We start from the raw sequence: 12,172 nt of genomic DNA on the forward strand, positions 1-12,172 counted from the left end.
TTAAAACCTCATGTATGGTGTATGACTCTCCAATCCATAGGTCAGAGACTCGGTTTTTATAGAACTGCAGGAGCTCCCCCGTACTGTACTTGAATTTTTTTTTTTAACTAGGGAGACACAGGCCTCATAAAACAAAGGTGCATTCCCCTGTACTTGAAAAGGTACTTGCTTCCTTTCCTCGTCAAAGGGCAGGGGAGAGATTTTCACTCTTTCATGATGGTAATAAAGTTATTCCTACCATTTACTGAACATTGATGCTGTGCTAAATACTTTTGTACATTAACTCACTTAATTCTAACAATATTCCCATTTTAGCTGGGCGTGGTGGCTCACGCCTGTAATCCCAACACTTTGGGAGGCTGAGGCAGGTGGATCACTTGGGGTCAGGAGTTCGAGACCAGCCTGACCAACATGGTAAAACCCCATCTCTATTAAAAATACAAAAATTAGCCAGGCATGGTGGGGGCACACTTGTAATCCTAGCTACTTGGGAGGCTGAGGTGGGAGCATCACTTGAACCTGGGAGGCAGAGATTGCAGTGAGCCAAGATCATGCCACTGTACTCTAGCTAGGTGAAAGAGTGAGGCTTGGTCTCAAAAAAAAAACCTGTAATATTCCCATTTTTATGATGAGAAAACCAAGGTTCAGAGAAGTAATCTGCCAAAACTGACAGCTGAACATGGCAGAGGTGCAAATTGAACCCATGTCTTTACACCCCAGTGCTGTGCTCTATAAGCTCCAGTATATGAGATGTCCTATTACCACTGGCTGAGGACACCTCCATCTAAGCTGTATTGATTCTTCTAACAGGGCTCTGTTCAGACACCAGAGTAAAGTGTCCTTTATCAGCGTGTTGAGACTGATAGCAAGGGCCCACAAAGTGTCTTGGATGAGTTGACTTTGAACAAGACTAACCTAGACTTGCAAATGGAGATGGAGGAGTTGAATTACCTCAGAAACAATCATGAAGAGGTGGGAACTACACAAAATGAATGTAAAGTTTCAGTATGTCAATACTTGTAAAGATGTGGTGGTGGTGGCTATCATTATAAGAGACATTATTTTCATAAAACACAGGTAAAGTAACACAGACTGTAAGGCAAAACGTACCCCTCAGGGTGACAGTGAAAATCAAATAAATTACTTGCATTAAAATATTTTGTAAAAATTTAAAATATTATTTCTTTATATTTATCCTAAATATTTTTATAATAGGGTTGCCAGATAAAATACAGGACTCTCCATTTAAATTATAATTTCAGGTAAACAATGAGTAATATAACAAATATGTCCCAAATATTGCGTGGAATAGTTATACCAAAATTAAGTAGTCGATGTTTATTTGAAATTCAAATTTAATTGGCATTCTGTATTTTATTAAATCTAGTAACACTATTGTCTCCTATAATTTTTTTAAAACATTAAAAAATATTTCTAAACTACATTTTCAGTTTTAAATGTTTCATTTCTTTAAATAATCATCTTCCAGATGCAAGATCAAGTAACCTGTGGCATTTTATTTTACTTTGGATCAGGAGATGACGGATGACAATAATAAGGTATCTTATGTTGAGGTAAATGTAGAAAACAAACAGCCTCAGGTGTAGACCTTGGCTGTCCTGCTGAACCAGACGAGAGGGTAATATGAGGCTTTGCAAGAGCAAAGCCACAGAAAGGCTAAGGCCTGGTTTAATGAAAGGTAAACCTATCACCACCAAAAAAAAAAAAAAAAAAAAACCACCCAATATTAAGCAGAGCTCATGAAAACTAGTATAGGTATTTATATTTATTTTTCTTCCACTCTAACACCTCAGAGTAGAGAACTGATGGGCAGGCATCGGCTTCTGCTGACAAGTGCCAGCAGGCATGAGATTGCTGAGCTGAGCTGGACTCTCCAGACACTGGAACTGGAGCTCCAGGCCCAGTGGCCTCTGGTAAGATGCTGCAACGTGAGCCCCTTGAGAGACACTGACTTGCTGAAGATGAACAGAAAACTGAGAGCCTCTGGTCCAGCAGTCGAAGAGCAATCACTAACCAACACCAAGGGGACAAGGAAGAAGAGTCCTCCTCTCAAACGACATCCAGTAGCACGAAGAAGGGTCCCAAGGTAGCGAAGAAGAATCCCAAGGTGGCGAAGAAAAGAAAAGCAACTCGAGGGAGAGCCAGGAAGAAAAATGCTCCACAAAAATCTATGGCTTTAACAACACCGGAGGAAGAGAGCACGTCAACCAGCTGAACAAGGAACTCCATCAGAAGAGCTGCAGCTGGAGCAACAAAGTAATGGGACACAACCATCTCAACCATCTCCCTGAGTATCGAGTAATTTCAGAGCAAGCCCAGAGACACAGGATGCATCTGAGAAATCTCCAGAGGTGTGACCCAGAGAACTCAACAACAGGGTACGCCCCATGGTGATGAAAATAAAATGAATCTGTTGTAAAATGAAAAAAATAAGTTACAATGTGTTGCTTTGAAGTCCAGTGGTATATTCACACGTGACATGCCTGGTCACAGATACCTCAAAACATTTTGTGTCTCCACAGTATAATGTTTGCCCTATAAAATTTAAAAGCAACTCTTTAATTTTAAAATATAGAGAAATAGTAAATTAGGGTAAGAGGGAAAGACACAATACCAAGAGTAAATATACTTACAATGGTTTCTTTAAAATTACAAATTAAGTTCTATGTGGTACTAGTTTATGCTATTTTGCACTATTTTTCTACATTGCAATATTTGATGAATCATCTTTTTACTTTTGTTTTCCATTCCTTTTTTCATTTTTTTTTTAATTTTATGGATACATGATAGTTATACATATATACGGGGTACATGTGATATTTTGATACAAGCATAAGATGTGTAATGATCAAATCAGGGTAATGAAGATATCTATCCATCACCTCAAACACTGATTTCTTTGTGTTAGGAACATTCTAATTTCACTCCTCTAGTTATTTAAAATATACAGTGAATTACTATTAACTATAGTCACTCTGCTGTACTACTGAACACTAGATCTTATTCCTTCTAACTGTAATGTTGTACCCATAGACCAGCCCCTCATTTTCCCCCATTCCCTATCCCCCACCTCCCTACTATCCTCCTAGCCTCTCTGGTAACCATTAAAATACACTCTATCTCGATGAGATCGATTTTTTAGCTCCCACATATGTATGAGAACATGTGATGCTTGTCTTTTTACTCTATTTTGACGGAAACTGAAAGTAACTACTGTTAGAATACAGTTACCCCAATATAGCTTGTGGGGTCTTCATCCTTGGAGAGTTTTGGGAAGGAAGGAAGCAGGGGAGGGAGGGAGGCAGGAAATTCTAACTAGACCAAATTTAGTATTTATATTCCAGATGCCAAGAAACAAAAATAATGTAACATCTGATAGCTCTGTAAATATGCACTCATTTATATCCAAGCTTTAGACTAGAAAATTCTAGCTCTACGTTTCAACCAAAATTGTCAATATGCAAAATATTTGCAGAGACACCAAAAAGTTTAATAACTTTTGAATGTATACAAGTTGGAAACTTTCAAAGCAACAGAACCCCTCCATGTCATAGTTTACTACTGAATTAATTTAGATACACACCTTGTATTCACCACTGTAGTCCTCAAGACTTAAGAGTTAAAACCTTGATGAAAAGTGGTTAATCTCCATAATGCGTGTTAGCTCCATCTGAAAAAGCCAGCATTATAAAAGGATTAATGCTTCAATTATGCACAGTGGCTAATTGCTATGATTTGTTATTTTAATGACTAGTCTGCCAAAGCGTTAGGAACCTCCATAAACCCAAGCCAGTGGGACCCCCAAGAAGTTAGGGCAGAGTCCAGCCTGGGAACAGACAGGGCCTACAAGTCTGATCTCCTCCAGGGCAGGACATCTTGCCTCATTAGTTCTTTTTCTTTTCAAAGTAGTCTATTTTTTCATAACAAAAGCAATGATAAGGAAGGCTTGTCTCATCTGAAAAAGAAACTAAAATCCCTTATGTTCTTGTTAATTTTCTCAGTCATATAACTGGAAAATGCAATTTTAGGTCATTTCAAAAGAGTTTTAGGAGTTATTCATTGTTTAAGTCAACAACAGTGTGCTTAAAAAAGAAAAAATAGTTACTCATGTTTTTTAAAAACTCTGAAGATGGGTCTGTGTTCAAATCCCACCAAAGTCCCTTTATTGAACAGTTTCAGGCATGCTAAATTTTAACTAATTTCTTTTCTTTTAGGGGGATTTGTGGGAAACAGGGTCTCACTCTGTCACTCAGGCTGGCGTGCACTGGTGCAATCGCAGCTCAATGCAGCCTTGACCTTTCCGGCTCAGGTGATCCTCCCACCTCACCCTCTTGAGTAGCTTGGCCCACAGGCACGTGCCAGCACAGTGGGCTAAAAATTTTTTTTTTTTTTTTTTGTATTTTTTGTAGAGACAGGGTTTCACCATGTTGCTCAGCAGCTCATGCAACCCTTCTGCCTGGGCTTCCCAAAGTGATGGAACTACAGTCATGAACCACTGCGCCTGGCCAACTAATTTCTTAGTTAAAATAAAATTTTCCTCATAAAGTTGCCAACAGGATTTGATAAGACAAAAATGTGAGTAAAGTTGAGAACAGGCCCTGGAACATAAAAGAAGTCTCAATAAGCTCAATAAACTCTAATTATCTTAGGACTGACTTTGCAAATGTTATTTGCATATTTGCTTAATGGATCTAATACAAGGAATCAAAAGTTCTTTGGGCATTATCAATAGTCAGCCTTGTGAAAGACGCCACAGAATAGTATGGTAAATTTTCTCTGTTACTACTGTGTGTTACATTTAAATAATTATTTAAATCTATTCCCCTACCATTCTTACAACCGTCTTACCAAAAAGAAAAAGAAAAAAAGAGTGATTCAAAGACGGATGGCCATTTATTATGAAGCTGACTTGTTTGTTTTTATAAGGTCAAGTATTTTTTAAAAACCTTTAAAATTAGGAAATTAATTTGACTCCCTAAGACTTTTTCCTTTAAATTTAAGCACATTACATATACTTAAAATCACTAGAGTGGGGGATTACTGCTTTCACTGTAAATATTAACTTCTGTATGTACCATTTCTAGCCTAAAACTTTCTCTACTCTATTTAGATCTGTCCAGACTCTCTAACTAAAAATTAAGAAGCTATGCCCAATAATAAAGTTATTTTCTCTCATATCCAGTCATCCTTGAAATTACCAGTTGGATAAACCACCACAACTGGACCTAAAGGAATTTTCTTAGATTTATAAGGGGGAGAAAACAGCCACTGAATTTTGGACAATGTTCAGTTTCAATATTTTAAAATTGGGATCTGTTTGTTTGGTACTTTCAGCTTTACTATTTTTTATTAAAACTAAAAGGAATATTATGTTGCTATTTTATGTTCTATTAATTAATTATCCTCCTAATGCAGCCAACTCATAGTGAGCAACTGTCTTTACAGAATGAAGTTATTTGCCTGAAAAGAAATCTATGACATACTGATGAAATTTAAAAGCTAAATCATGTTATCTTTAATCCTTAAATTACAACATACTCATAGGCTAGCTAGCCAGAAAACCAACTAGAATTGTCAATTCTCCTAATATAAAAAAATTCAAAATTTTTAATTTTTTATGGATCCATACTAACTGTATTATTCAGGGGGAACATGAGATATTTCAATACAAGCAACAATGCATAATAATCACACCCAGGTAAATGGGGTACCCATCACCTCAAGCATTTATCATTTCTTTGTATTACAAACATTCCAATAATATTCTTTTAATTTAAAATGTACAATAAATAACGGTGACCATAATCACCCTGTTGTGCTATCAAATACTAGATCGTATTTGTTCGATCTAATTATATTTTTGTACCCCTTAACCATCCCCACTTCCCTGCCCCCTCATCCCACAGTACCATTCCCAGCCTCTGGTAACCATTCTTCTACTCTTTATCATCTATGAGTACAATTCTTTTCATTTTTAGCTCCTACAAGTAAGTGAGAACATGAGAAGTTTATCTTTCTGTGCCTGGCTTATTGCACTTAACATAATGTCCTCCAAGTCCAGCCAAGTTGTTGCATATAACAGGATCTCATTCTTTTTTATGGCTGAATAGTACTCCATTGTGTATATGTACCATATTTTCTTTATCAGTCCATCTATTGGTGGATACTTAGGTTGTTTCCAAATCTTGGCTATTGTGAATAGTATTACAAAAAAATATGAGGTGCAGATATCTCATTGATATATTGATTTCCATGCTTTTGGGTATATACCTAGCAGTGGGACTGCTGGATCACACAGTAGTTCTACTTTTAGCTTTTTGAGGAACCTTCATACTGTTCTCATAGTAGCTATACTAATTTACATTCCCAACAACAGTGTACGAGGGGGTTCCCTTTTCTCCACATCCTCACCAGCATCCATTATTGCCTTTCTTTTAGATAAAAGCCATTTTAACTGGGGGTAAGATGTACAACGAATTATTGTGACTCTAATAATTTAATTATATTCAATTGCAGTAAGAATTTGAGTCATTTCTCTGATGATATATGATGCTGACCCTTTTTTTATATACCTGTTTGCTATTATATGCTTTTTGTTTTTGCTTGCTTTTTTTTTTTGAGATCACTCTGTTACCCAGGTTGGAGTGCAGTGGCATGAGCATGGCTCACCTCAGCCTCCCAAGTAGCTGGGATTACAGACACATGCCATCACACCCAGCTAATTTATTTTTATTTTTTGTAGAGATGGGGTCTCCCTATGTTACCCAGCCTGGTCTTGAATTCCTGGACTCAAGCCGTCCTCCTGCCCCAGCCTCCCAAAGTGCTGGGATTAGAGGTGTGAGCCACCATGCCTAGCCTGTATGTCTTCTTTTGAGATCTGAATATCTAGTCAGATCTTTTGCCCATTTTAAAATCACATTATTAGATTTTTTTTCCTATTGAGTTGTCTGAGCTCCTTATATATTCTGGTTATTAATCCTTTGTCAGATGGGTAGTTTGCAAATATTTTCTCTAATTCTGTGAGTTGTCTCTTTACTTTGTTGATTGTTTCCTTTGCTGTGCAGAAGCTTCTTAATTTGATGTGATACATGAAAAAAATTCCAATTTTAGTATAAAACTACAGATATATTTCAGCAGGTTACTAGTATCAAGATAATCTCAATAGATCCAAGACAAAAAAAAAAGTGATGTTTTCTTAATATATATATGTATATAGTATATTTCCATTCTAAGGAATACATCTTTATATACTTTAAGAGATTTTAAAATTCCTATGCAGAATCTTGGCTTTCTTATCATTCTTACACATTCTTATATCAAAAGGTATCATTATTTCCTTTAAAGCAAAATTAACTTAGTTGCCTTTAACCAGCCTTTATTTAAATTTTTAACTTGCCCTATTGCCAAAACATACAGGCCAAGAGTTTAGAGGGAAAAACAAAGGCAAAGAAAGTGGGGAAAGGCACTGAGGCAATAAGAAAACATTCAGAGAACAATGAGCACTGGGTGCAGCAAGAGCACAGGCACGCTCCCTTCCCTAAAGGAGCTTAAACGTCATATCGCATTGGGAACACTAATAAGGAGCTCAGAATATTATAACAAGTTACAAAACACAGGTTGTTCAACATAGGAAATGAGAAGAAAGGGACAGCCATGAACCACAGACTAATGGTAAGAAGTCTCGTGAAGGAGATGGCATTTAAGTCAGAGTCTGGAGTTGAGGTAGAATAACTTGAATAAGCAGTAAAGTAGAAGACAGGCATTCTAAGCCAAGAGCAACAAACACAGGCCTTAAAATGGAACAAAGCATAGTATCTCTCCCAAGAGTAAGAAGAAAGACCTGCTTAACAGATTAAGTAATCAAAGGGTTTTTAAAGGAGATGCTAACACACATTTTTTCACTGAATCATGGATTATTATCATTATCCATATTTTAATATTTCATATTACTATCCACATTTTACAGGGTAGTAAATTGAGACACAGAAAGCTGAGTGTCTTGCCCAGGGCCACATAATTACTTTATGAACAGAATGCAGCATTCCTTCCACTCCCCATCCTGACTCACCGGAGGCAGCATGAGGTTGGACAGACAGAGTAGGACAAGGCTTTGGAAAAGACTCAATCCATCCACAAGCGGTCTCAGTATGTTGATGAAGTGATGACAATACTGTTTCAAGAACATCAGTCTTGCCGCAGTGAACAGATCTTAATTGACAGTGCTGAGTCAAGAAAACCACTTCAGAAGCTGTGAAGTAATCTTCGTGAGAAGGTGAAAGCTCAGATTAGGACAGTTGCAGTGGGGCTACACAGAAAGAAACAAATACCTCAGCCATGACAAAGAAAAGGTGACAAAATTAGTGCCTTGGTGGATGTAGGAGATAAAGTAAGAAGTTTAAAGTGAAAGGAGGGCCGGGCGCGGTGGCTCACGCCTATAATCCCAGCACTTTGGGAGGCCGAGGCGGGTGGATCACGAGGTCAAGAGATCGAGACCGTCCTGGTCAACATGGTGAAACCCCATCTCTACCAAAAATACAAAAATTAGCTGGGCATGGTGGCGCGTGCCTGTAATCCCAGCTACTCGGGAGGCTGAGGCAGGAGAATGGCTTGAGCCCAGGAGGCGGAGGTTGCGGTGAGCCGAGATCGCGCCATTGCACTCCAGCCTGGGTAACAAGAGCGAAACTTCATCTCAAAAAAAATAAAAATAAAAAAAATAAAGTGAAAGGAAGTGTCACTCAAAGAAAAACATATAACAAAGTTATCAAACTGAACACCTTTTCCCTACCCTACTTTCCTTTCCAGCCACTTTCTCCTCCTCAGGAGCCATTTTCCAACTTCTCACCCTATCCTTTCATTCCTTCCTATTCTGAAAGCATCCTGTGGGTTGGACAGTGGGTTAGCCTATGAGAAACAGAGATCACAAAACAGCAAAACAACAAAAATATATTCATTTTATTCTATGTATGCAAATCATTGTTCTAAATGCTTTATATTTATTAACTCATTAGACTCCTACTACAACTCCACAGTGTAAGAAAAATTATAATCCCTACTTTAGAGAAGAGGAAATTAAGATGAAACCTCACAGTAAGTGGTGGAGCCTGGATTGCAACCCCAGAAGTCTGACCCCAAGACCCACCCTCTTACTCTGCTACACTACTCCCAAAAGCCTTCAAGTAGTTTCCATATTTTTGTGGTTTCCATCACAGTAGTTTCCGAAAAATCACGTGATACAGGAGTGTCTGTAGGTTTAAGATGCCTGAATTTTAGAAGTTAGCCAATGAGAAGACACAAACTTTATCAGTTGATACCTTAGTTCTAATTACTCAGCTACCTGAGAAGAGGGTACCAAATCTATCAAATAATGATACAATTTTCTACTTTGCTTCGACTCTACAGGTAGTAACCACAAAAGCATATTAAGCAATTTGCACAGTCACAGAACAGTCAAAAAGAAAATGCCTGACTCTCAAACTTCATGTGATAAATAATAGAAAAATCTAAATATTTGGATCAACCTTGCCATCTTGAGATATAACCTGCATTACTAGATTTGTCCTTCTGCAACTACTTAAATTATGTATATCTCAATTGCTCAGTCAGAAAAAGAAACTTGCAAATAGAATCTTCAGCTAGAAACTTCAAAAGATGATTTTACTTGAAGCAAAATAATAAAAAGGATCACAATCCCAACAGTGAGACAAGTCAAGCTGGTAACAAACCTGAATCCACAACACGTTTCCAGAGCTCCAGCCAAACCAACCCCATGCGAAAAGCACTTGTACCATGACTCAAAGTTCAGATGCTATTAAAGAAGAAACTGATAAACTGGACAACATGAAAAAAAAAAATACCACAAGCAAAGTCATCCATTCCAATATTGCATATACCTCATGAATTACCTCACCACTACTCAATTAAAACTGTCCTCTGGAAGGATGCCAATGGTTCCAAATTGCTTTCCTCAATTCACCTTTTCGTTGGCCTCTCAGGTGATCACCACACCCGTGTTCTCTTCTCCCTTGGCTTCAACCATCATCTTTCCCCCGTTCCCTGGTCTTAGATGTCCTTCTTCTCAGGATTATTCTCTAGCTCTACTTCTTCCCAGCCCCTAAAGTGACTCCAAAAGTTCAGAATTAGACCTTCTGTACATTTGTCTCTAAATTCCTTCACTTAGGGATCCTAACTACCCCCTTTCTGAGAGAGTTCAGAAAGTCTGCTGTTCTGAACCCTCTCCTTAATTGCAGTCCCATAATTGCTTAAAGAAATGCCAGATATAGGTGGCTAGGATGGAGGCAGTAAACCACATTGCCATGTATGTACCTATGCAACAATCCTGCATGTTCTGCACATGTACCCCAGAATCTAAAGTGCAATAAAAAAAAAAGAATGTTTCATGAATATCCTGGTATTACCTCAAATTCGCATCTTAAACCAAACTCATCTTCAATCCCAAACTTTACTTCAACTATTCTTTCACTGTGCACTCACACCACACCCACACCCACACCCACACACACTTACTCACTCACTCACCAGACTGTTAGAACCCCTCTCTGCAATCCCTCGGAACCCTGAACATTGCTCAACTGTAGCCCAGATTACCATATATTAGAATCTCTGATCTGTGGGTATGTTGGTTTGCCTCTCCAAGTAGACTGTAAACTCCTTGAAGGGCAGGAACTATACCTTGGTCACCTATGCATTCCCCAAGTCATATTGTAGGTGCTCAATAAAACCTGCTGAAGGAATGAATAAATTAACATATATAGATGATCTACTCCAGCCAAACTGGTCATTCAGTGTCTCCACCTGCTTGGCATTTTCACAGTCCTGACTTCCCAGAACAGTATACTCTCTGCTACTGCACACATGAAAAATCCTACCCATCCTTACAAGACTCAGCTTAAATTTCAACTCCACCATGAAACTTTGTCAGGTGGCCCCATTCCAACATGATTCCTTGCTCATTAGTCTTAAGAATGCCAGTCTGGTGTCAGGAAAACTAACATCTTTGTAACTGTATCTCTTGTGATTCAAAACCAGGCTATATGTCAGCACTCAGATATTGCTGATAGATAAATATATACATATATACTCTGGCAAATTCCTAAAACTTTTAAAGGCTTAGGTTTTTCAGCTATTAAATAATGCCTATCTTAGAGAATCTGGGGGAGAATTAAAGAAAACCATCCAGATCATAGCAGATGTTCAATAAATGTTAACTTCTTATCCCCACACATCCAAGCCCCACCATCATTTTCATTTACATAGCACATAGCACTTAAGCTGATGGTACATGTTATGTCTCCTCAATTAGATTGTAACTACTGGCAAGATCTTTAAGGACAGGAGCTGTATCTCATTCATTTTTCTATCTTTTAACTACCTACCAATGCACTTTACACAGAGACACAATAAAAATCGAGCACAATAAAATTACAGTTGCAGTGGATTATAGCAATCAAGTGTAAACGGTGCCAAGACTAGAATCATAAATGTACATCTAATTTAGCTGTAGAATTATTATGTGGCACCTCTTAATTTTACCTCATGCCAAAGGCTGATTTCAACAAATGACAGCATGAATAAAGACAAATCAATTTCTACAGTATACAAGCTAATAAACAACCTTTGGTAATAATAGTAAAGGTAGCTTAAATTAAACGTTACAGTATTAGAAGACCCTCCATACATGTATTTGTTCTCCTGTACTTTTATGTAAAGATTTCCTTTCACATATTCTTTGGTTTAGTATGATTGTAACAGGGAACTCTTCATACCGCTTGTTAACTAACTGAAATGGGATTAAGATTTTTAAATTTTCCACTGGAGGAATTATAGGCTAATACTAAAACAAAATTGGTAATATTAAGATCTAAAACTTGCGCTAAGGATAGGTAAAATCAATCAAAATTTAATTAAAATGTTTCTTTGCAAAAAGCTTTCATTAATACCTCTCTGAAGTTATTGGAATCTTTTTTTCTTTTTCTATCCTCATTTATCATAGCCTTATTTAACTGTATGCTATCTTCATCAAGAATCAATTCCCATGGTTGAGTTTCATTTTTTTCTTTTAACTACTGCCCCACTTGCATGTGCTAACAAGTTGGAAGAGTTGGGATTTGCTGGATAATAACCTCCACTTTAA

At 37.6% G+C, this 12,172-nt stretch overlaps 1 pseudogene; it reads right to left on the minus strand.

Moving 5' to 3' along the window:
* Positions 1 to 610: 610 nt before the first annotated feature.
* LOC116552603 lies at positions 611 to 2,410 on the minus strand (annotated as a pseudogene).
* Positions 2,411 to 12,172: the final 9,762 nt, after the last annotated feature.

The sequence above is a fragment of the Sapajus apella genome, unplaced genomic scaffold (genome assembly GCF_009761245.1).
Source record: "Sapajus apella isolate SASKATOON/1434 unplaced genomic scaffold, GSC_monkey_1.0 scaffold12, whole genome shotgun sequence".
NCBI lineage: Eukaryota > Metazoa > Chordata > Mammalia > Primates > Cebidae > Sapajus > Sapajus apella.